Raw genomic sequence first — 23812 nt, forward strand, 5'->3', positions numbered from 1 at the left:
GTTTGACCTTACCTCGGCAGGGAGACCAAGCTTCCCAAGCCTAGAAAGAGGGTCAGGCAAGGGGGCTCGGCCGGAGTTCGAGTGTAAGGCTCGGCAGGACTTTCAACCTTACCTCTGCAGGGAGGCCAAGCTTCCCAAGCCTCGTAGGGTCAGGCAAGGGGGCTTGGCCGGAGTTCGAGCGTAAGGCTCGGCAGGATATTCGACCTTACCTCGGCAGGGAGTCCAAGCTTCCCAAGCCTAGTAGGAGAGTCAGGCAAGGGGGCTTGGCTGGAGTTCGAATGTAAGGCTCGGCAGGACGTTCGGCCTTACCTCGGCAGGGAGACCAAGCTTCCCAAGCCTAGTAGGAGGGTCAGGCAAGGCGGCTTAGCCGGAGTTCGAGTGCAAGGCTCGCCAGGACGTTCGACCCTACCTTGGCAGGGAGACCAAGCTTCCCAAGCCTAGTAGGAGGGTCAGGCAAGGGGGCTTGGCCGGAGTTCGGGTGTAAGGCTTGGCAGGACGTTTGACCTTACCTCGGCAGGGAGACCAAGCTTCACAAGCCTAGTAGGAGGGTCAGGCAAGGGGGCTTGGCCGGAGTTCGAGTGTAAGACTCGGCAGGACGTTCGACCTTACCTCGTCAGAGAGACGAAGCTTCCCAAGCCTCGTAGGGTCAGGCAACGGGGCTTGGCCGGAGTTCGAGTGTAAGACTCGGCAGGACGTTCGACCTTACCTCGTCAGAGAGACGAAGCTTCCCCAGCCTCGTAGGGTCAGGCAAGGGGCCTTGGCCGGAGTTCGAGTGTAAGGCTCGGCAGGACGTTCGACCTTACCTAGGCAGGGAGACCAAGCTTCGCAAGCCTAGTAGGGTCAGGCAAGGGGCCTTGGCTGGATTTCAAGTGTAAGGCTCGGCAGGACGTTCGACCTTACCTCGGCAGGGAGACCAAGCTTCCCGGGTCTTGTAGAGTCAGGCAAGGGGGCTTGGCCGGAGTTGGAGTGTAAGAATCGGCAGCACGTTCGACCTTACCTCGGCAGGGAGACCAAGCTTCCCAAGCCTAGTAGGGTCAGGCAAGGGGGCTTGGACGAAGTTCGGGTGTAAGTCTCGGCAGGACGTGCGACCTTACCTCGGCACGAGACCAAGCTTCCCAGTCCTCGTAGGGTCATGCAAGGGGGCTTGGCCGGAGTTCGAGTGTAAGACTCGGCAGGACGTTCGACCTTACCTCGGCAGAGAGACGAAGCTTCCCCAGCCTCGTAGGGTCAGGCAAGGGGGCTTGGCCGGAGTTTGAGTGTAAGGCTCGGCAGGACGTTCGACCTTACCTCGGCAGGGAGACCAAGCTTGCCCAGCTTAGAAAGCGGGTCAGGCAAGGCGGCTTTACCGGAGTTCGAGCATAAGGCTCGGCAGGAAGTTTGACCTTACCTCGGCAGGGCGACCAAGCTTCCGAAGCCTAGAAGGACGGTCAGGCAAGGGGGCTTGGCCGGAGTTCGAGTGTAAGGCTCGGCAGGACGTTCGACCTTACCTCGGCAGGGATATCAAGCTTCTCAAGCGTAGTCGGAGGGTCAGGCAAGGGGGCTTGGCCGGAGTTCGGGTCTAAGGCTCGGCAGGATATTCGACCTTACCTCGGCAGGGAGGCCAAGCTTCCCAAGCCTAGTACTGTCAGGCAAGGGGGCTTGGCCGGAGTTCGAGTGTAAGGCTCGGCAGGACGTTCGACTTTACCTCGGCAGGGAGACCAAGCTTCCCAAGCCTAGTGGAGGGTCAGGCAAGGGGGCTTGGCCGGAGTTCGAGCGTAAGGCTCGGCAGGATGTTCGACCTTACCTCGGCAGGGAGTCCAAGCTTCCCAAGCCTAGTAGGAGAGTCAGGCAAGGGGGCTTGGCTGGAGTTCGAATGTAAGGCTCGGCAGGACATTCGGCCTTACCTCAGCAGGGAGACCAAACTTCCCAAGCCTAGTAGGAGGGTCAGGCAAGGCGGCTTAGCCGGAGTTCGAGTGCAAGGCTCGCCAGGACGTTAGACCTTACCTCGGCAGGGAGACCAAGCTTCCCAAGCCTAGTAGGAGGGTCAGGCAAGGGGGCTTGCCCGGAGTTCGAGTGTAAGACTCGGCAGGACGTTCGACCTTACCTCGTCAGAGAGACGAAGCTTCCCCAGCCTCGGAGGGTCAGGCAAGGTGGCTTGGCCGGAGTTCGAGTGTAAGGCTCGGCAGGACGTTCGACCTTACCTAGGCAGGGAGACCAAGCTTCGCAAGCCTAGTAGGGTCAGGCAAGGGGCCTTGGCTGGATTTCAAGTGTAAGGATCGGCAGGACGTTCGACCTTACCTCGGCAGGGAGTCCAAGCTTCCCAAGCCTAGCAGGAGAGTCAGGCAAAGCGGCTTTACCGGAGTTCGAGCGAAAGGCTCGGCAGGGCGTTTCACCTTACCTCGGCAGGGCGACCAAGCTTCCCAAGCCTAGAAGGACGGTCAGGCAAGGGGGCTTGGCCGGAGTTCGAGTGTAAGGCTCGGCAGGACGTTCGACCTTACCTGGGCAGGGAGACCAGACTTCCCCAGCTTAGAAGGAGGGTCAGGCAAGGCGGCTTGGCCGGAGTTCGAGTGTAAGGCTCGGCAGGACATTCGACCTTACCTCGGCAGGGAGACCAAGATTCCCAAGCCTAGTAGGAGGGTCAGGCAAGGGGGCTTGGCCGGAGTTCGAGTGTAAGGCTCGGCAGGACGTTCGACCTTACCTTGGCAGGGAGACCAAGCTTCCCAAGCCTAGAAGGACGGTCAGGCAAGGGGGCTTGGCCGGAGTTCGGGTCTAAGGCTCGGCAGGATATTCGACCTTACCTCGGCAGGAAGGCCAAGCTTCCCAAGCCGAGTACGGTCAGGCAAGGGGGCTTGGCCGGAGTTCGATTGTAAGGCTCGGCAGGACGTTCGGCCTTACCTCGGCAGGGAGACCAAGCTTCCCAAGCCTAGTAGGAGGGTCAGGCAAGGCGGCTTTGCCGGAGTTCGAGTGCAAGGCTCGCCAGGACGTTCGACCTTACCTCGGCAGGGAGTCCAAGCTTCCCAAGCCTAGCAGGAGAGTCAGGCAAGGGGGCTTGGCCGCAGTTCGAGTGTAAGGCTCGGCTGGACGTTCGACCTTACCTCGGCAGGGAGACCAAGCTTCGCAAGCCTAGCAGGGTCAGGCAAGGGGGCTTGGCTGGATTTCAAGTGTAAGGCTCGGCAGGACGTTCGACCTTACCTCGGCAGGGAGTCCAAGCTTCCCAAGACTAGCAGGAGAGTCAGGCAAGGCGGCTTTACCGGAGTTCGAGCGAAAGGCTCGGCAGGACGTTCGACCTTACCTGGGCAGGGAGACCAGACTTCCCCAGCTTAGAAGGAGGGTCTGGCAAGGCGGCTTGGCCGGAGTTCGAGTGTAAGGCTCTGCAGGACATTCGACCTTACCTCGGCAGGGAGAGCAAGATTCCCAAGCCTAGTAGGAGGGTCAGGCAAGGGGGCTTGGCCGGAGTTCGAGTGTAAGGCTCGGCAGGACGTTCGACCTTACCTTGGCAGGGAGACCAAGCTTCCCAAGCCTAGAAGGACGGTCAGGCAAGGGGGCTTGGCCGGAGTTCAGGTCTAAGGCTCGGCAGGATATTCGACCTTACCTCGGCAGGAAGGCCAATCTTCCGAAGCCAATAGGAGGGTCAGGCAAGGGGGCTTGGCTGGAGTTCGAGTGTAAGGCTCGGCAGGACGTTCAACCTTACCTCGGCAGGGAGACCAAGCTTCCCGGGTCTCGTAGAGTCCGGCAAGGGGGCTTGGCCGGAGTTGGAGTGTAAGAATCGGCAGCACGTTCGACCTTACCTCGGCAGGAAGACCAAGCTTCCCAAGCCTAGTAGGGTCAGGCAAGGGGGCTTGGACGAAGTTCGGGTGTAAGTCTTGGCAGGACGTGCGACCTTACCTCGGCACGAGACCAAGCTTCCCAGTCCTAGTAGGGTCATGCAAGGGGGCTTGGCCGGAGTTCGAGTGTAAGACTCGGCAGGACGTTCGACCTTACCTCGGCAGAGAGACGAAGCTTCCCCAGCCTCGTAGGGTCAGGCAAGGGGGCTTAGCCGGAGTTCGAGTGTAAGGCTCGGCAGGACGTTCGACCTTACCTCGGCAGGGAGACCAAGCTTCCCCAGCTTAGAAAGCGGGTCAGGCAAGGCGGCTTTACCGGAGTTCGAGCGTAAGGCTCGGCAGGACGTTTGACCTTACCTCGGCAGGGCGACCAAGCTTCCCAAGCCTAGAAGGACGGTCAGGCAAGGGGGCTTGGCAAGAGTTCGAGTGTAAGGCTCGGCAGGACGTTCGACCTTACCTCGGCAGGGATATCAAGCTTCTCAAGCGTAGTCGGAGGGTCAGGCAAGGGGGCTTGGCCGGAGTTCGGGTCTAAGGCTCGGCAGGATATTCGACCTTACCTCGGCAGGGAGACCAAGCTTCCCGGGTCTCGTAGAGTCAGGCAAGGGGGCTTGGCCGGAGTACGAGTGTAAGGCTCAGCAGGCCGTTCGACCTTACCTCGGCAGGGAGACCAAGCTTCCCAAACCTAGAAGGAGAGTCTGGCAAGGGGGCTTGGCCGGAGTTCGAGTGTAAGGCTCGGCAGGACGTTCGACCTTACCTCGGCAGGGAGACCAAGCTTCCCAAGCCTAGTAGGAGTGTCAGGCAAGGGGGCTTGGCCGGAGTTCGAGTGTAAGGCTCGGCAGGACGTTCGACCTTACCTCAGAAGAGACACCAAGCTTCCCAAGCCTCGTAGGGTCAGGCAAGGGGGCTTGGCCAGAGTTCGAGGGTAAGAATAGGCAGGACGTTCGACCTTACCTCGGCAGGGAGACCAAGCTTCCCCAGCCTAGAAGGAAGGTCAGGCAAGGCGGCTTTAGCGGACTTCGAGCGTAAGGCTCGGCAAGACCTTCGAGCTTACCTTCGCAAGGCAACCAAGCTTCCCAAGCCTAGAAGGACGGTCAGGCAAGGGGGCATGCCCGGAGTTTGAGTGTAAGGCTCGGCAGGACGTTCGACCTTACCTCGGCAGGGAGACCACGCTTCCCCAGCTTAGAAGGAGGGTCAGGCAAGGCGGCTTGGCCGGAGTTCGAGTGTAAGGATCGGCAGGACGTTCGACCTTACCTCAGCAGGGAGACCAAGCTTCCCAAGCCTAGTAGGAGAGCCAGGCAAGGGGGCTTGGCTGTAGTCCGAGTGTAAGGCTCAGCAGGACGTTCGACCTTACCTCGGCAGGGAGACCAAGCTTCCTGAGTCTCGTCGGGTCAGGCAAGGAGGCTTGGCCGGAGTTCGAGTGTAAGGCTCGGCAGGACGTTCGACCTTACCTCAGCAGGGAGACCAAGCTTCCCAAGCCTAGTCGGAGGGTCGCGCAAGGGGGCTTGGCCGGAGTTCGGGTGTAAGACTCGGCAGAACGTTCGACCTAACCTCAGAAGGGAGACCAAGCTTCCCAAGCTTAGTAGGGTCAGGCAAGGGGGCTTGGCCGGAGTTCGAGTGTAAGGCTCGGCAGGACGTTCGACCTTACCTGGGCAGGGAGACCAGACTTCCCCAGCTTAGAAGGAGTGTCAGGCAAGGCGGCTTGGCCGGAGTTCGAGTGTAAGGCTCGGCAGGACATTCGACCTTACCTCGGCAGGGAGACCAAGATTCCCAAGCCTAGTAGGAGGGTCAGGCAAGGGGGCTTGGCCGGAGTTCGAGTGTAAGGCTCGGCAGGACGTTCGACCTTACCTTGGCAGGGAGACCAAGCTTCCCAAGCCTAGAAGGACGGTCAGGCAAGGGGGCTTGGCCGGAGTTCGGGTCTAAGGCTCGGCAGGATATTCGACCTTACCTCGGCAGGAAGGCCAAGCTTCCCAAGCCGAGTACGGTCAGGCAAGGGGGCTTGGCCGGAGTTCGATTGTAAGGCTCGGCAGGACGTTCGGCCTTACCTCGGCAGGGAGACCAAGCTTCCCAAGCCTAGTAGGAGGGTCAGGCAAGGCGGCTTTGCCGGAGTTCGAGTGCAAGGCTCGCCAGGACGTTCGACCTTACCTCGGCAGGGAGTCCAAGCTTCCCAAGCCTAGCAGGAGAGTCAGGCAAGGGGGCTTGGCCGCAGTTCGAGTGTAAGGCTCGGCTGGACGTTCGACCTTACCTCGGCAGGGAGACCAAGCTTCGCAAGCCTAGCAGGGTCAGGCAAGGGGGCTTGGCTGGATTTCAAGTGTAAGGCTCGGCAGGACGTTCGACCTTACCTCGGCAGGGAGTCCAAGCTTCCCAAGACTAGCAGGAGAGTCAGGCAAGGCGGCTTTACCGGAGTTCGAGCGAAAGGCTCGGCAGGACGTTCGACCTTACCTGGGCAGGGAGACCAGACTTCCCCAGCTTAGAAGGAGGGTCTGGCAAGGCGGCTTGGCCGGAGTTCGAGTGTAAGGCTCTGCAGGACATTCGACCTTACCTCGGCAGGGAGAGCAAGATTCCCAAGCCTAGTAGGAGGGTCAGGCAAGGGGGCTTGGCCGGAGTTCGAGTGTAAGGCTCGGCAGGACGTTCGACCTTACCTTGGCAGGGAGACCAAGCTTCCCAAGCCTAGAAGGACGGTCAGGCAAGGGGGCTTGGCCGGAGTTCAGGTCTAAGGCTCGGCAGGATATTCGACCTTACCTCGGCAGGAAGGCCAATCTTCCGAAGCCAATAGGAGGGTCAGGCAAGGGGGCTTGGCTGGAGTTCGAGTGTAAGGCTCGGCAGGACGTTCAACCTTACCTCGGCAGGGAGACCAAGCTTCCCGGGTCTCGTAGAGTCCGGCAAGGGGGCTTGGCCGGAGTTGGAGTGTAAGAATCGGCAGCACGTTCGACCTTACCTCGGCAGGAAGACCAAGCTTCCCAAGCCTAGTAGGGTCAGGCAAGGGGGCTTGGACGAAGTTCGGGTGTAAGTCTCGGCAGGACGTGCGACCTTACCTCGGCACGAGACCAAGCTTCCCAGTCCTAGTAGGGTCATGCAAGGGGGCTTGGCCGGAGTTCGAGTGTAAGACTCGGCAGGACGTTCGACCTTACCTCGGCAGAGAGACGAAGCTTCCCCAGCCTCGTAGGGTCAGGCAAGGGGGCTTAGCCGGAGTTCGAGTGTAAGGCTCGGCAGGACGTTCGACCTTACCTCGGCAGGGAGACCAAGCTTCCCCAGCTTAGAAAGCGGGTCAGGCAAGGCGGCTTTACCGGAGTTCGAGCGTAAGGCTCGGCAGGACGTTTGACCTTACCTCGGCAGGGCGACCAAGCTTCCCAAGCCTAGAAGGACGGTCAGGCAAGGGGGCTTGGCAAGAGTTCGAGTGTAAGGCTCGGCAGGACGTTCGACCTTACCTCGGCAGGGATATCAAGCTTCTCAAGCGTAGTCGGAGGGTCAGGCAAGGGGGCTTGGCCGGAGTTCGGGTCTAAGGCTCGGCAGGATATTCGACCTTACCTCGGCAGGGAGTCCAAGCTTCCCGGGTCTCGTAGAGTCAGGCAAGGGGGCTTGGCCGGAGTACGAGTGTAAGGCTCAGCAGGCCGTTCGACCTTACCTCGGCAGGGAGACCAAGCTTCCCAAACCTAGAAGGAGAGTCTGGCAAGGGGGCTTGGCCGGAGTTCGAGTGTAAGGCTCGGCAGGACGTTCGACCTTACCTCGGCAGGGAGACCAAGCTTCCCAAGCCTAGTAGGAGTGTCAGGCAAGGGGGCTTGGCCGGAGTTCGAGTGTAAGGCTCGGCAGGACGTTCGACCTTACCTCAGAAGAGACACCAAGCTTCCCAAGCCTCGTAGGGTCAGGCAAGGGGGCTTGGCCAGAGTTCGAGGGTAAGAATAGGCAGGACGTTCGACCTTACCTCGGCAGGGAGACCAAGCTTCCCCAGCCTAGAAGGAAGGTCAGGCAAGGCGGCTTTAGCGGACTTCGAGCGTAAGGCTCGGCAAGACCTTCGAGCTTACCTTCGCAAGGCAACCAAGCTTCCCAAGCCTAGAAGGACGGTCAGGCAAGGGGGCATGCCCGGAGTTTGAGTGTAAGGCTCGGCAGGACGTTCGACCTTACCTCGGCAGGGAGACCACGCTTCCCCAGCTTAGAAGGAGGGTCAGGCAAGGCGGCTTGGCCGGAGTTCGAGTGTAAGGATCGGCAGGACGTTCGACCTTACCTCAGCAGGGAGACCAAGCTTCCCAAGCCTAGTAGGAGAGCCAGGCAAGGGGGCTTGGCTGTAGTCCGAGTGTAAGGCTCAGCAGGACGTTCGACCTTACCTCGGCAGGGAGACCAAGCTTCCTGAGTCTCGTCGGGTCAGGCAAGGAGGCTTGGCCGGAGTTCGAGTGTAAGGCTCGGCAGGACGTTCGACCTTACCTCAGCAGGGAGACCAAGCTTCCCAAGCCTAGTCGGAGGGTCGCGCAAGGGGGCTTGGCCGGAGTTCGGGTGTAAGACTCGGCAGAACGTTCGACCTAACCTCAGAAGGGAGACCAAGCTTCCCAAGCTTAGTAGGGTCAGGCAAGGGGGCTTGGCCGGAGTTCGAGTGTAAGGCTCGGCTGGACGTTCCACCTTACCTCGGCAGGGAGACCAAGCTTCCCAATCCTAGTAGGGTCAGGCAAGGGGGCTTGACCGGAGTTCGAGTGTAAGGCTCGGCAGGACGTTCGGCCTTACCTCGGCAGGGAGACCAAGCTTCCCAAGCCTAGTAGGAGGGTCAGGCAAGGCGACTTAGCCGGAGTTCGAGTGCAAGGCTCGCCAGGACATTCGACCTTACCTCGGCAGGGAGACCAAGCTTCCCAAGCCTAGTAGGAGGGTCAGACAAGGGGGCTTGGCCGGAGTTCGGGTGTAAGGCTCGGCAGGACGTTTGACCTTACCTCGGCAGGGAGACCACGCTTCCCAAGCCTAGTAGGAGGGTAAGGCAAGGGGGCTCGGATAGAGTTCGAGTGTAAGGCTCGGCAGGATATTCGACCTTACCTCGGCAGGGAGACCAACCTTCCCAAGCCTAGTAGGAGGGTCAGGCAAGGGGGCTCGGCCAGATTTCGAGTGTAAGGCTCGGCAGGACGTTCAACCTTACCTCGGAAGGGAGGCCAAGCTTCCCAAGCCTCGTAGGGTCAGGCAAGGTGGCTTGGCCGGAGTTGGAGTGTAAGGCTCGGCAGGACGTTCGACCTTACCTCGGCAGGGAGACCAAGCTTCCCCAGCTTAGAAGGAGGGTCAGGCAAGCGGGCTTGGCCTGAGTTCGAGTGTAAGGCTCCGCAGGACGTTCGACCATACCTCGGCAGGGAGACCAAGCTTCCCCAGCTTAGAAAGAGGGTCAGGCAAGGCGGCTTTACCGGAGTTCGAGTGTAAGGCTCGGCAGGACATTCGACCTTACCTCGCCAGGGAGACCAAGATTCTCAAGCCTAGTAGGAGAGTCAGGCAAGGGGGCTTGGCCGGAGTTCGAGTCTAAGGCTCGGCAGGACGTTCGACCTTACCTTGGCAGGGAGACCAAGCTTCCCAAGCCTAGAAGGACGGTCAGGCACGGGGGCTTGGCCGGAGTTCGGGTCTAAGGCTCGGCAGGATATTCGACCTTACCTCGGCAGGGAGGCCAAGCTTCCCAAGCCTAGTACGGTCAGGCAAGGGGGCTTGGCCGGAGTTCGATTGTAAGGCTCGGCAGGACGTTCGACCTTACCTCGGCAGGGAGACCAAGCTTCCCAAGCCTAGTAGGAGGGTCAGGCAAGGTGGCTTTAGCGGAGTTCGAGCGTAAGGCTCGGCAGGACCTTCGAGCTTACCTTGGCAGGGCGACCAAGCTTCCCACGCCTAGAAGGACGGTCAGGCAAGGGGGCTTGGCCGGAGTTTGAATGTAAGGCACGGCAGGACGTTCGACCTTACCTCGGCAGGGAGACCAAGCTTCCCAAGCCTAGTAGGAGAGCCACGCAAGGGGGCTTGGCTGTAGTTCGAGTGTAAGGCTCGGCAGGACGTTCGACCTTACCTCGGCAGGGAGACCAAGCTTCCCGAGTCTCGTCGGGTCAGGCAAGGAGGCTTGGCCGGATTTAGAGTGCAAGGCTCGGCAGGACGTTTGACCTTATCTCGGCAGGGAGACCAAGCTTCCCAAGCCTAGAAGGACGGTCAGGCACGGGGGCTTGGCCGGAGTTCGGGTCTAAGGCTCGGCAGGATATTCGACCTTACCTCGGCAGGGAGGCCAAGCTTCCCAGGCCTAGTACGGTCAGGCAAGGGGGCTTGGCCGGAGTTCGATTGTAAGGCTCGGCAGGACGTTCGACCTTACCTCGGCAGGGAGACCAAGCTTCCCAAGCCTAGTAGGAGGGTCAGGCAAGGGGGCTTGGCCGGAGTTCGGGTGTAAGGCACGGCAGGACGTTCGACCTTACCTCGGCAGGGAGACCAAGCTTCCCAAGCCTAGTAGGAGAGCCACGCAAGGGGGCTTGGCTGTAGTTCGAGTGTAAGGTTCGGCAGGACGTTCGACCTTACCTCGGCAGGGAGACCAAGCTTCCCGAGTCTCGTCGGGTCAGGCAAGGAGGCTTGGCCGGATTTAGAGTGCAAGGCACGGCAGGACGTTTGACCTTATCTCGGCAGGGAGACCAAGCTTCCCAAGCCTAGTCGGAGGGTCAGGCAAGGGGGCTTGGCCGGAGTTCGGGTGTAAGTCTCGGCAGAACGTTCAACCTAACCTCAGCAGGGAGACCAAGCTTCCCAAGCCTAGTAGGGTCAGGCAAGGGGGCTTGGCCGGAGTTCGAGTGTAAGGCTCGGCAGGACGTTCGACCTTACCTCGGCAGGGAGACAAAACTTCCCCAGCTTAGAAGGAGGGTCAGGCAAGCGGGCTTGACCGGAGTTCGAGTGTAAGGCTCCGCAGGACGTTCGACCATACCTCGGCAGGGAGACCAAGCTTCCCCAGCTTAGAAAGAGGGTCAGGCAAGGCGGCGTTACCGGAGTTCGAGCGAAAGGCTCGGCAGGACGTTTGACCTTACATCGGCAGGGCGACCAAGCTTCCCAAGCCTAGAAGGACGGTCAGGCAAGGGGGCTTGGCCGGAGTTCGAGTGTAAGGCTCGGCAGGACGTTCGACCTTACCTGGGCAGGGAGACCAGACTTTCCCAGCTTAGAAGGAGGGTCAGGCAAGGCGGCTTGGCCGGAGTTCGAGTGTAAGGCTCGGCAGGACATTCGACCTTACCTCGGCAGGGAGACCAAGATTCCCAAGCCTAGTAGGAGGGTCAGGCAAGGGGGCTTGGCCGGAGTTCGAGTGTAAGGCTCAGCAGGACGTTCGACCTTACCTTGGCAGGGAGACCAAGCTTCCCAAGCCTAGAAGGACGGTCAGGCAAGGGGGCTTGTCCGGAGTTCGGGTCTAAGGCTCGGCAGGATATTCGACCTTACCTCGGCAGGGAGGCCAAGCTTCCCAAGCCTAGTACGGTCAGGCAAGGGGGCTTGGCCGGAGTTCGATTGTAAGGCTCGGCAGGACGTTCGACCTTACCTCGGCAGGGAGACCAAGCTTCCCCAGCCTAGAAGGAGGGTCAGGCAAGGCAGCTTTAGCGGAGTTCGAGCGTAAGGCTCGGCAGGACCTTCGAGTTTACCTTGGCAGGGCGACCAAGCTTCCCAAGGCTAGAAGGACGGTCAGGCAAGGGGGCATGGCCGGAGTTTGAGTGTAAGGCTCGGTAGGACGTTCGACCTTTCCTCGGCAGGGAGACCACGCTTCCACAGCTTAGAAGGAGGGTCAGGCAAGGCGGCTTGGCCGGAGTTCGAGCGTAAGGCTCAGCAGGACGTTCGACCTTACCTCAGCAGGGAGACCACGCTTCCACAGCTTAGAAGGAGGGTCAGGGAAGGCGGCTTGGCTGTAGTTCGAGTGTAAGGCTCAGCAGGACGTTCGACCTTACCTCGGCAGGGAGACCAAGCTTCCCGAGTCTCGTCGGGTCAGGCAAGGAGGCTTGGCCGGATTTAGAGTGCAAGGCTCGGCAGGACGTTTGACCTTATCTCGGCAGGGAGACCAAGCTTCCCAAGCCTAGTCGGAGGGTCAGGCAAGGGGGCTTGGCCGGAGTTCGGGTGTAAGACTCGGCAGAACGTTCGACCTAACCTCAGCAGGGAGACCAAGCTTCCCAAGCTTAGTAGGGTCAGGCAAGGGGGCTTGGCCGGAGTTCGAGTGTAAGGCTCGGCTGGACGTTCGACCTTACCTCGGCAGGGAGACCAATCTTCCCAATCCTAGTAGGGTCAGGCAAGGGGGCTTGGCCGGAGTTCGAGTGTAAGGCTCGGCAGGACGTTCGACCTTACCTCGGCAGAGAGACCAAGCTTCCCAAGCCTAGTAGGAGAGTCAGGCAAGGGGGCTTGCCCGGAGTTCGAATGTAAGGCTCGGCAGGACGTTTGACCTTACCTCGGCAGGGAGACAAAGCTTCCCAAGCCTAGTAGGAGGGTCAGGCTAGGCGGCTTAGCCGGAGTTCGAGTGCAAGGCTCGGCAGGACGTTCGACCTTACCTCGGCAGGGAGACCAAGCTTCCCAAGCCTAGTAGGAGGGTCAGGCAATGGGTCTTGGCCGGAGTTCGGGTGTAAGGCTCGGCAGGACGTTCGACCTTACCTCGGCAGGGAGACCAAGCTTCCCAAGCCTAGTAGGAGGGTCAGACAAGGGGGCTTGGCCGGAGTTCGGGTGTAAGGCTCGGCAGGACGTTTGACCTTACCTCGGCAGGGAGACCAAGCTTCTCAAGCCTAGTAGGAGGGTCAGGCAAGGGGGCTTGGCCGGAGTTCGAGTGTAAGGCTCGGCAGGACGTTCGACCTTACCTTGGCAGGGAGACTAAGCTTCCCAAGCCTAGAAGGACGGTCAGGCAAGGGGGCTTGGCCGGAGTTCGGGTCTAAGGCTCGGCAGGATATTCGACCTTACCTCGGCAGGGAGACCAAGCTTCCCCAGCCTAGAAAGAGGGCCAGGCAAGGCGGCTTTAGCGGAGTTCGAGCGTAAGGCTCGGCAGGACCTTCGAGTTTACCTTGGCAGGGCGACCAAGCTTCCCAAGGCTAGAAGGACGGTCAGGCAAGGGGGCATGGCCGGAGTTTGAGTGTAAGGCTCGGTAGGACGTTCGACCTTTCCTCGGCAGGGAGACCACGCTTCCACAGCTTAGAAGGAGGGTCAGGCAAGGCGGCTTGGCCGGAGTTCGAGTGTAAGGCTCGGCAGGACGTTCGACCTAACCTCAGCAGGGAGACCAAGCTTCCCAAGCTTAGTAGGGTCAGGCAAGGGGGCTTGGCCGGAGTTCGAGTGTAAGGCTCGGCTGGACGTTCGACCTTACCTCGGCAGGGAGACCAAGCTTGGTCGGAGATCCAGTGTAAGGCTTGGCAGGACGTTCGACCTTACCTCGGCAGGGAGACCAAGCTTCCCAAGCCTAGTAGCGTCAGGCAAGGGGGGCTTGGCCGGAGTTCGAGTGTAAGTCTCGGCAGGACGTTTGACCTTACCTCGGCAGAGAGACCAAGCTTCCCAAGCCTAGTTGGAGCGTCAGGCAAGGGGGCTTGGCCAGAGCTCGAGTGTAAGGCTCGGCAGGGTGTTCGACCTTACCTGGGGAGGGGGACCAAGCTTCCCAAGCCTAGTAGGCGGGTCAGGCAAGGGGGCTTGCCCGGAGTTCGGGTGTAAGGCTCGGCAGGACGTGCGACCTTTCCTCGGCACGAGACCAAGCTTCCCAAGCCTAGGAGGGTCAGGTAAGGGGGCTTGGCCGGAGTTCGAGTGTAAGGCTCGGCAGGACGTTCGACCTTACCTCGGCAGGGAGTCCAAGCTTCCCTAGCCTAGTAGGAGAGTCAGGCAAGGGGGCTGGGCTGGAGTTCGAGTTTAAGGCTCGGCAGGACATTCGGCCTTACCTCGGCTTGGAGACCAAGCTTCCCAAGCCTAGTAGGAGGGTCAGGCAAGGGGGCTTGGCCGGAGTTCGAGTGTAAGGCTCGGCGGGACGTTCGACCTTAACTCGGCAGGGAGACCAAGATTCCCGAGTCTCGTAGGGTCAGGCAAGGGGGCTTGGCCGGAGTTCGAGTGTAAGGCTCGGCAGGATGTTAGACCTTACCTCGGCAGGGAGACCAAGCTTCCCAAGCCTAGAAGGAGGTTCAGGCAAGGGGGCTTGGCAGGAGTTGGAGTGCAAGGCTCGGCAGGACGTTCAACCTTACCCCGGCCGGGAGACCAAGCTTCCCAAGCCTAGTAGGGTCAGAAAAGGGGGCTTGGGTGGAGTTCGAGTGTAGGGTTCGGCAGGATGTTCGACCTTACCTCGGCAGGGAGACCAAGCTTCCCAAGCCTAGTAGGAGGGTCAGGCAAGGGGGCTTGGCCGGAGTTCGAGTGTAAGGCTCGGCAGGATGTTTGACCTTACCTCGGCAGGGAGACCAAGCTTCCCAAGCCTAGTCGGAGGGTCAGGCAAGGGGGCTTGACCGGAGTTCGGGTGTAAGGCTCGGCAGGACGTTCGATCTTACCTCGGAAGGGAGACCACGCTTTCCAAGCCGAGTAGGGTCAGGCAAGGGGGCTTGGCTGGAGTTCGAGTGTAAGCCTCGGCAGGACGTTCGACCTTACCTCGGCAGGGAGACCAAGCTTCCCAATCCTAGTAGGGTCAGGCAAGGGGGCGTGGCCAGAGCTCGAGTGTAAGTCTCGGCAGGGTGTTCGACCTTACCTGGGGAGGGGGACGAAGCTTCCCAAGCCTAGTAGGAGAGTCAGGCAAGGGGGCTTGGCCGGAGTTCGAATGTAAGGCTCTGCAGGACGTTCGACCTTACCTCGGCAGGGAGACCAAGCTTCCCAAGCCCAGAAGGAGGGTCAGGCCGGGGGGCTTGGCCAAAGTTGGAGTGTAAGGCTCGGCAGGACCTTTGACCTTACCTCGGCAGGGAGACCAAGCTTCCCAAGCCTAGTAGGAGAGTCAGGCAAGGGGGCTTGGCTGGAGTTCGAGTGTAAGGCTCGGCAGGACGTTCGGCCTTACCTCGGCAGGGAGACCAAGCTTCCCAAGCCTAGTAGGAGGGTCAGGCAAGGGGGGCTTGGCCGGAGTTCGAGTGTAAGGCTCGGCAGGATGTTCGACCTTACCTCGTCAGGGAGACCAAGCTTCCTAAGACTAGTAAGAAGGTTAGGCAAAAGGCCAAGTAAGAGTTTGGGCAGAACTTAGCAGGGGTACAAGCCTAGAAAGTCCATCAAGAAATTCAAAACTTTGGCCAAAGAGAAAAAGAACAGAAGACAATAGATGAGAGTGTCACTAGTGGTTGTCTTGGACAAGAGACAATGTAAAGGGCCCAGAGGGTAGGACCAAGAGTGGGTATTTAGTTAACAGAGATTAAGTTTAGTCAAGTGATTCAAAATACGAAGTTGGGAGGGGCCAGATGAGCTTTAGCTGCCTGTCAGTATATTCCATTTTAGATAGAAGCACCATTTAAGGCATATATATTTTGTTTTTGAGGTCTGAAAATGGGAAGAGGTTATTGTAAAGGAGCAAATCCTTCCAAAGCAAAGAGAATTCCCCCTAACAGCCCCTTGGGGCAACTGTTAGACTAATGGGATCTCTCGGGAGGCCATGAAGGGTCTAGACAAGAGTAAGATGATGCATTACAGTATAGAAGTATGGCCGAAGTTAGAATTACAGGCAGAGTGCCCGTGGTATGGAACCCAAGATCAGTGGATGTGTAATCAGTTAAACCAACACCTAAAAAAACCCTAGAAGACCTTGATATAAAACAACTATCTTATGCAGCTTGCTGGCTGGAGAATTCTATAAATAATGAGACTGAGAATATGCAAGTTACAAAGAAATAGAGAGGAAGACAAAGAGAATAGAGAGGGGGAGACTAGAAAAATAAAGGAATGGAACCCCCTCGATTGCCTGACCCCTTCTGCTCCCGTTACTTCCCCAACAGTTTCCCCAGTTGGTCCTTCAGCCCCTCCTATTGAGTCCCTGATTCCTTTCCCCCGTTTTCCCACCTCTGTTTCATCGTCCCTTCCCTTAATTTCCTCAACCATCTCCCCAACTCCCTCTTCCCCTACTCCAGCTGGAGTTTCCTTGCCTCCTCCCACTTGGGAGCTGAGGCCACCATTGCCCAGGGTTGGTTCACCACCTGGCATGCCCCCTGGCCTCCAGGGTCTGTCTCCACTACTATTTCCCTGCCTGGTGTCTTAGAAAAAGGGCCATATTGTAGCACCCGATCCAAAGCACCGAGGGTGGAGGGGCTCTTTTCTCTTAGAGGGGTTCCTATGGGTAGAGCAGCTGGGGTAGTTAGGTTTGTGGATGCACCTTTGGCAGCTTCCGAAGTCCGGGGATTTGGGAAAGAGCTAAGAAATTTAGTGGAAGACCCCGTTAGAATATCTAGCCAGTTGGACCAATTTCTAGGGCTGAGTATTTGTACCTGGGGAGACCTGAGCTATTCTAAGCATTGTTCTCTCTGAGAGAGGTCCAGATGATCCGAGCGGCAGGGGTGAAGATATGGGAAAGAGAGGGTGGATTGGGGCCCCCAGGGAACCAGGGGATGCCCTTGGTGGACCCCAACTGGAGTCCCAGCCAGCAAGAAGGCAGGCAAAAAATGAGAGACTATAAGTCCCTCATGATAAGCGGGATCAAAGAGTATCCCTAGGGGAAGCAACATGAAATTGGCCTTTGATGGTACTCAGGAGAAGGATGAGACCCCCGGCAATTTGGCTTAACCGACTAAAACGAAATTTCCAGTTATATTCAAATATAGACCCAGATAGCCCAGAGGGTCAAGTCCTCTTAAAGGTCTAGTTTGTCACCAAATCCTGCCCGATATTAGACAAAAACTAGAAAAGATAGAGGACTGGCAAGAAAAGAACATGAATGAGTTGCTCAAAGAAGCCCTAAAAATGTATTTAAGTGCGAAAGAAAAAAAAAAAAAAGGCAATAGCCTACCTCTCAAAACTGCTAGACCCAGTAGCCAGAGGACGGCCAACTTGCCTGCAAGTAATCGCAGCAGCAGCAGCTATCCTGATAAAAGAAGCCCAAAAATTTATCCTGCAAGGGAAAATTGAAGTACAGACATTTACTAGTGATCGTGGATCACCTCACTCACTGGGTGGAGGCTTTCCCAACCAAAAAGGAAACTGTGCAGGAAGTTGCAAGAATAATCTTAGAAAACATCATACCACGATATGGGCTAGTCAATAACATTGACTTGGACCAAGGTCCACATTTTGTCGCTCAAACTTTACATCAAGTAACAAAAGCCATCGGGGTAAGGTGGAGATTGCACACCCCATGGCATCCTCAAAGCTCTAGAAGAGTGGAAAGGATGAATAGAACTCTTAAAAATGTGTTAACTAAATTAATTGAAGAAACAAAGATGAATTGGCTCAGGTGTTTACCTCTCGCTCTCCTGCGCATCAGAACCAGACCTCGGTCCGACATAGGGGTCTCTCCCTATGAAATAATGTTTGGACTCCCTTTTTTTTTAATCACCCCTTTCAGTACAGCAGATTATCTGGAAGGGGAGGCAGCAACTCAGAAATATTTAGAGGTCATAGGAAAATCCCTAGAAGGCCTCCGAAAGAAGGGGTATCTCTCCCAAACTTCCCCTCTGGACGCCAGTGCCCACATCAGTCCTGGGGATTGGGTGTTGATAAAGTCCTGGTACACTACCACTCCATTAACCCCCAAATTCAAAGGACCTTTCCAGGTACTACTCACCACACGCACTGTGGTGCAGACCGAAGAAAAAGGCTGGACCCACGTCACCAGAGTTAAAGGACCAGTGCCACCCCCGGACGCCAGACCAGACCCAACAGTGTCACCCGCCTCCTCTTGTGCATGGACAGTAATTAAGAAACCAGAGGACTTAAAATTAACTTTAAAGAAGACTTGCTAGAGACTGATATACAGTAAGGTGTTAATAACTGTTTCTGAGTTAAAGTACCATAGTAAAGGTTTAAGTACTTGGTAATTGTTTAATAAGACTAAGTGTCCTTTAGCCAAAGGAGTTAACTGAAAAAAAATTTAATTAGAATATTTTTAAGTCTTACTTGGTTTCTAAAGGACACAAGAATTACCATCAGACATGAGTAGAATCATACAGAAGCCAAAAGAAGTTAGCCCTCAAAAGCCAGAGACTGTAAGTTGATGCGGGCTTAAGCCTGATCAAAGAAATAGAGGAGGGATTTGTAATGAACAGTTTCCACGTGTTCCCCAAAGACGTGGGCAGGGCCTTCCTAGTTCCCATGGCAACACTAAAAGAAAACTACTAACTCTAGCTAAGTACCAATATTGAAATGCTAATTAGCTAATTGCTCTGTTTGTTTTCTCTAAACTACCTGAAGATAACTGGCCTCCCACCCCTCCACGCTGCATTCTGGGACTAACATGCAAATAAAAACCCCTTAGGATCATGGGAGTATTTTTAGGAGATAAAAAGGAATATAAATCAAAAACTGAAAACAGTAGAGGAGTCTAGACAAATGCCCTAGCTGAGGAAGAGGGTAACACATCCCCTGATTGACTTTTACCTGTCGCCATCACCTAAGAAAGAACAGACTATATTTGGCTCTGAGAAGCAGGGTGACAGAGAGACGGAAAGCCCTGGTGCTGCCACCAGGGAAGGAGCGGGGACAGCTGTTGTTCTGGACTTCAGCGACAGACTCTGCACGCCACGCCTCCTCACCCTCGGGCCACCGGTGTGCCACAAGGAAAGAAGAAAGGACAGCTGCTGCTCTGGACTCCAGTGACAGACTCTGCACGCCTCCTTCCTTTCGGCCGCCTGGGAAAGCTACCACCGCGGGGGCGAGCTCTGCGTCGAGCCCCCTGCCTAGATGATCTTTTTAATAAAGAGCTGAACATTAATAAAGGCATTAGCCCTGTTCATTTCACTTTGTTCACGAGGTATGCTTGTCGTGGCTTGAGTGCCCGTGAGCATCCGGACGTCCGTAATTCTTTGCTTTTTATTGTCTCATTAATTGTCCTAACTCTAAATTGTTATTACTCTAATTGTATTACTATTTTTATAACCATTTTATTATTATTAAACTTGAAAAAATTTAAAAACCAAGTGATTGGCGTTTTTCACAATTATGGTAGCAGAGGATGGTTCTTAACACCTCTCTCTGCCGGTGCCTTCGGAGAGTCAGAGTGAGGGAGATGCGCCCTGCCCTGTTAGGCAGCCTCACTGTGCTCCCCTGCTGTGACCGACAGACGCAGGTTCCGATCCGATGGACAAAAAGAGACAATAAAACAAAAAGGGAAGAGATTCCCTAAAAAAAACACGCGGTAATTAGCCCCTAAGACTAAAGTGTACACAAAGAACAAAGACCAAGGAGAAAGGATAGGTAAGTATTTGTTGGGACAGGGTGGATAAAGGGGGGATGAATGTGTGTGAATGAGAGGCGGGCTGGTTACCCCAGACCTGCTAAGCGAGAGCGGTAGTCTTCCATGCTGCGTTTCCGTCTTTTTCGCGAGAAAAGCGGCCAGTAAAGAGAGGAAGCGAGAGGTAAAGAGTGAGAGAAACCCCCAGGGGAAACTGGGACTGGGTCTCAGGGAAAGAGTGGGACCCCTTGATGGGGGAGGGAAATAAAAAGCAATTAATTGGGAAAAAAAAAATCATAAAAGGTAAAAAGAGGGTTTTCTTGGCATAATCTATTGGGGAAAAATAAAAGGTATTGGGGAAAATTCGAGAGTACTCAGGATGGAATAAAAATTTTGCCGGTTTGAGGATAAGCCCAAGAGGCTCTGGCGTTGAAAAACACAGCTGGATTGAGGGATATCCAAGAGCTCTGGGATTGGCCAGAGAAAGGTACCTTGTTGTCTTGTTGTGTATGCGAGGGTGGGTCCCGCACCAACAAGTCCCCGCGGGTGGGAGCTTAGGCAAAACACCGCAAACCTAGCCTTGTTCCCCCGGGTGTGAGGGGGAAGCTGTGACTCGCACCAGGTGTGAGTCGCATGCAGCCAGCCTCAAAGGTGAATTGGCACCAGAGGCAACTAAATTCAGGGCACTTCCCAGAGGTCTGGCGGTACTGAAGCCCAGAGAGGCTGCCCCCAAAGCAAGGATGGCTCAGTATCGTAGGACCTTTTAGCACCGTGGCTGCGTAAAGTAGTCGTTTAACCCATTCCCCCCGGGGGAGGGGGGGTGGGGAGTCCAGATCGGGCAAGGTGCGGAGGTCCGAACCGCTGACTCTGAGGCTATCTCTAGGGAAGAGGGATAGCCAAACCTCAGGGAGGTGGAAGGGGTCGGGGTGGGGCTTACATGATCCGCGATTCTCTGGTAACAGAAATCCTTTCGTGTAAGTCTAAGAGGTTTGCTAACGTTTCCTTCCTCTGTGCAATAAAATAAAGGGAAATGTAGAAGTGTGAATGAACAGGTCTGAGGGTGTGAATGTGTGTGCGAGAATGAGTGGAAAATAAAGGTGAGTAAATGGAAATGAGTGGAAGACAAAAATTTTGCCGGTTTGAGGATAAGCCTGAGAGGATCTGGGGTTGGGAACAACACAGCTAGATTGAGGGGTATCCAAGAACACCGGGACTGGCCAGGGACACCTAAATGTGTAAAGGTACCTTGTTGTGGTTCTTTTGTTAGCACCCAGAATTAAGCTTACTGGGTTGAGATATTATTCGAGAGCACCCAGAATTAAGTTTGCTGGGTTGAGATATTAATATTCGAGAGCACCCAGGATTGAGTATAAGCCTGAGAGGATCTGCGGTTGGGAACAACACAGCTAGATTGAGGGGTATCCAAGAACACCGGGACTGGCCGGGGACACCTGAAGGTGTAAATGTACCTTGCTGTTAGGATCTGGGGTTGGGAACAACACAGCTAGATTGAGGGGTATCCAAGAACACCGGGACTGTCCAGTCACCTTGTTGTTGTGGTTGTTTTGTTGTGTATGAGAGTAAGCGAAAAATAATGCTGAGCAAATGTGGACGAATGAAAGTATATGTAATGTAGATTGTTTATTTTAAGCTTTATTATAGTTCCTCAGAGGAAAGTGTATTGTATTGAAAAGCAAAGTGAGAAAAAAAGGAGGGTTTTTTTTTTGAGGGTATAGACGAAAGAAAAGTGGTATTTAGGTAGTGAGAGGAAAGTGAAAAACAGAGGCAGGGGGTGAATAGATAATATCTTGAAAAATGGGACAGAAATCCAGTAAGGAGAATACAGGAAAGAAATCCAGGAGTAAGAAATTATCAACAGAGATAACCCAAGATACTCCCCTGGGAGTTATGTTAGCCAACTGGGAAAACAACCCTTGTACAAGAAAAAAGGACAAAGTAAAGATGATACAATTTTGTACGCTTGAATGGCCAACAAAGGAAATAAGATCGAACCACGTTTATTGGCCTAGATATGGTTCTTTTGAAAGATGGATTTGTCAAACTCTAAATGTATTTGTAAACTCAAAGGAACCGTTTAATCCAGAAGAAAGAGAATATGCCACATGTTGGACAGGGGATTTTAGGAAAATAAAAATCTTTAAGGTATCAGAAATCCCCGAAACAAAACAAGAAAAGAAAAAAGGGAAAGAGAAGGGAGGGGAGCAAGAGGAAAAAGCGGAAAAAAACCCGAATGGGATCCTTTATGAAATGAACAGGGCGAATGCCTTTATTAATGTTCAGCTCTTTATTAAAAAGATCAGCTGGGCAGGAGGCTCGACGCAGAGCTCACCCCCGCGGTCGTAGCTTTTCCCAGGCAGCCGAAAGGAAGGAGGCGTGCAGAGTCTGTCACTGGAGTCCAGAGCAGCAGCTGTCCTTTCTTCTTTCCTTGTGGCACACCGGTGGCCCGAGGGTGAGGAGGCGTGATGTGCAGAGTCTGTTGCTGAAGTCCAGAACAACAGCTGTCCCTGCTCCTTCCGTGGTGGCAGCACCAGGGCTCTCTGTCTCTCTATCCCCCTGCTTCTCAGAGCCTAATATAGTCTGTTCCTTCTTAGGTGATGGCGACAGTTAAAAGTCAATCAGGGGATGTGTTTCCCTCTTCCTCAGCTAGGGCATTTGCCTAGACGCCTCTACTGTGCTCAGTTTTTGATTTATATTCTTTTTTTCCTCTTAAAAATACTCCCATGATCCTAAGGGGTTTTTATTTGCATGTTAGTCTCAGAGTGGCAGCGTGGAGGGGTGGGGGGCCGGTTGTCCCCAGGTAGTTTAGAGAAAACAAGCAGAGCAATTAGCTAATTAACATTTCAATATCAGTACTCAGGTAGAGTTAGTAGTTTTCTTTTAGTGTTGCCATGGGAACTAGGAAGGCCCTGCCCACGTCTTTGGGGAACACGTGGAAACTGTTCATTACAAATCCCTCCTCTATTTCTTTGATCAGGCTTAAGCCCGCATCAACTTACAGTCTTTGGCTTTTGAGGGCTAACTTCTTTTGGCATTTGTATGCTTTTACTCAGGCCTGAGGGTAATTCTAGTGTTCTTTAGAAACCAAGTTTTTCAGGTAACTCCTTTTGCTAAAGGACACTTAGTCTTACTAAACAATTACCAAGTACTTAAACCTTTTCTATGGTACTTTAACTCAGAAACAGTTATTAACACCTTACTGTATATCAGCCTCTAGCAAGTCTTCTTTAAAGTTAATTTTAAGTCCTCTGGTTTCTTAATTACTGTCCATGCACAAGAGGAGGCGGGTGACACTGTTGGGTCTGGTCTGGTGTCTGGGGGTGGCACTGGTCCTTTAACTCTGGTGACGTGGGTCCAGCCTTTTTCTTCGGTCTGCACCACAGTGCGTGTGGTGAGTAGTACCTGGAAAGGTCCTTCGAATTTGGGGGTTAATGGAGTGGTAGTGTACCAGGACTTTATCAACACCCAATCCCCAGGACTGATGTGGGCACTGGCGTCCAGAGGGGAAGTTTGGGAGAGATACCCCTTCTTTCGGAGGCCTTCTAGGGATTTTCCTATGACCTCTAAATATTTCTGAGTTGCTGCCTCCCCTTCCAGATAATCTGCTGTACTGAAAGGGGTGATTAAAAAAAAAGGGAGTCCAAACATTATTTCATAGGGACAGTCCCCTGTGTCAGACCAAGGTCTGGTTCTGATGCACAGGATAGCGAGAGGTAAACACCTGAGCCAATTCATCTTTGTTTCTTCAATTAATTTAGTTAACACATTTTTAAGAGTTCTATTCATCCTTTCCACTCTTCTAGAGCTTTGAGGATGCCATGGGGTGTGCAGTCTCCACCTTATCCGCAGGGCTTTTGTTACTTGATGTAAAGTTTGAGCGACAAAATGTGGACCTTGGTCCAAGTCAATGTTATTGACTAGCCCATATCGTGGTATGATGTTTTCTAAGATTATTCTTGCAACTTCCTGCACAGTTTCCTTTTTGGTTGGGAAAGCCTCCACCCAGTGAGTGAGGTGATCCACGATCACTAGTAAATGTCTGTACTTCAATTTTCCCTTGCAGGATAAATTTTTGGGCTTCTTTTATCAGGATAGCTGCTGCTGCTGCGATTACTTGCAGGCAAGTTGGCCGTCCTCTGGCTACTGGGTCTAGCAGTTTTGAGAGGTAGGCTATTGCCTTTTTTTTTTTTTTCTTTCGCACTTAAATACATTTTTAGGGCTTCTTTGAGCAACTCATTCATGTTCTTTTCTTGCCAGTCCTCTATCTTTTCTAGTTTTTGTCTAATATCGGGCAGGATTTGGTGACAAACTAGACCTTTAAGAGGACTTGACCCTCTGGGCTATCTGGGTCTATATTTGAATATAACTGGAAATTTCGTTTTAGTCGGTTAAGCCAAATTGCCGGGGGTCTCATCCTTCTCCTGAGTACCATCAAAGGCCAATTTCGTGTTGCTTCCCCTAGGGATACTCTTTGATCCCGCTTATCATGAGGGACCTATAGTCTCTCATGTTTTGCCTACCTTCTTGTTGGCTGGGACTCCAGTTGGGGTCCACCAAGGGCATCCCCTGGTTCCCTGGGGGCCCCAATCCACCCTCTCTTTCCCATATCTTCACCCCTGCCGCTCGGATCATCTGGACCTTTCTCAGAAAGAACAGCATGCTTAGAATAGCTCAGGTCTCCCCAGGTACAAATACTCAGCCCTAGAAATTGGTCCAACTGGCTAGATATTCTAACGGGGTCTTCCACTAAATTTCTTAGCTCTTT

This window comes from Vidua macroura, assembly GCF_024509145.1.
Source record: "Vidua macroura isolate BioBank_ID:100142 chromosome W unlocalized genomic scaffold, ASM2450914v1 whyW_random_scaffold_48, whole genome shotgun sequence".
NCBI classification, from domain to species: domain Eukaryota; kingdom Metazoa; phylum Chordata; class Aves; order Passeriformes; family Viduidae; genus Vidua; species Vidua macroura.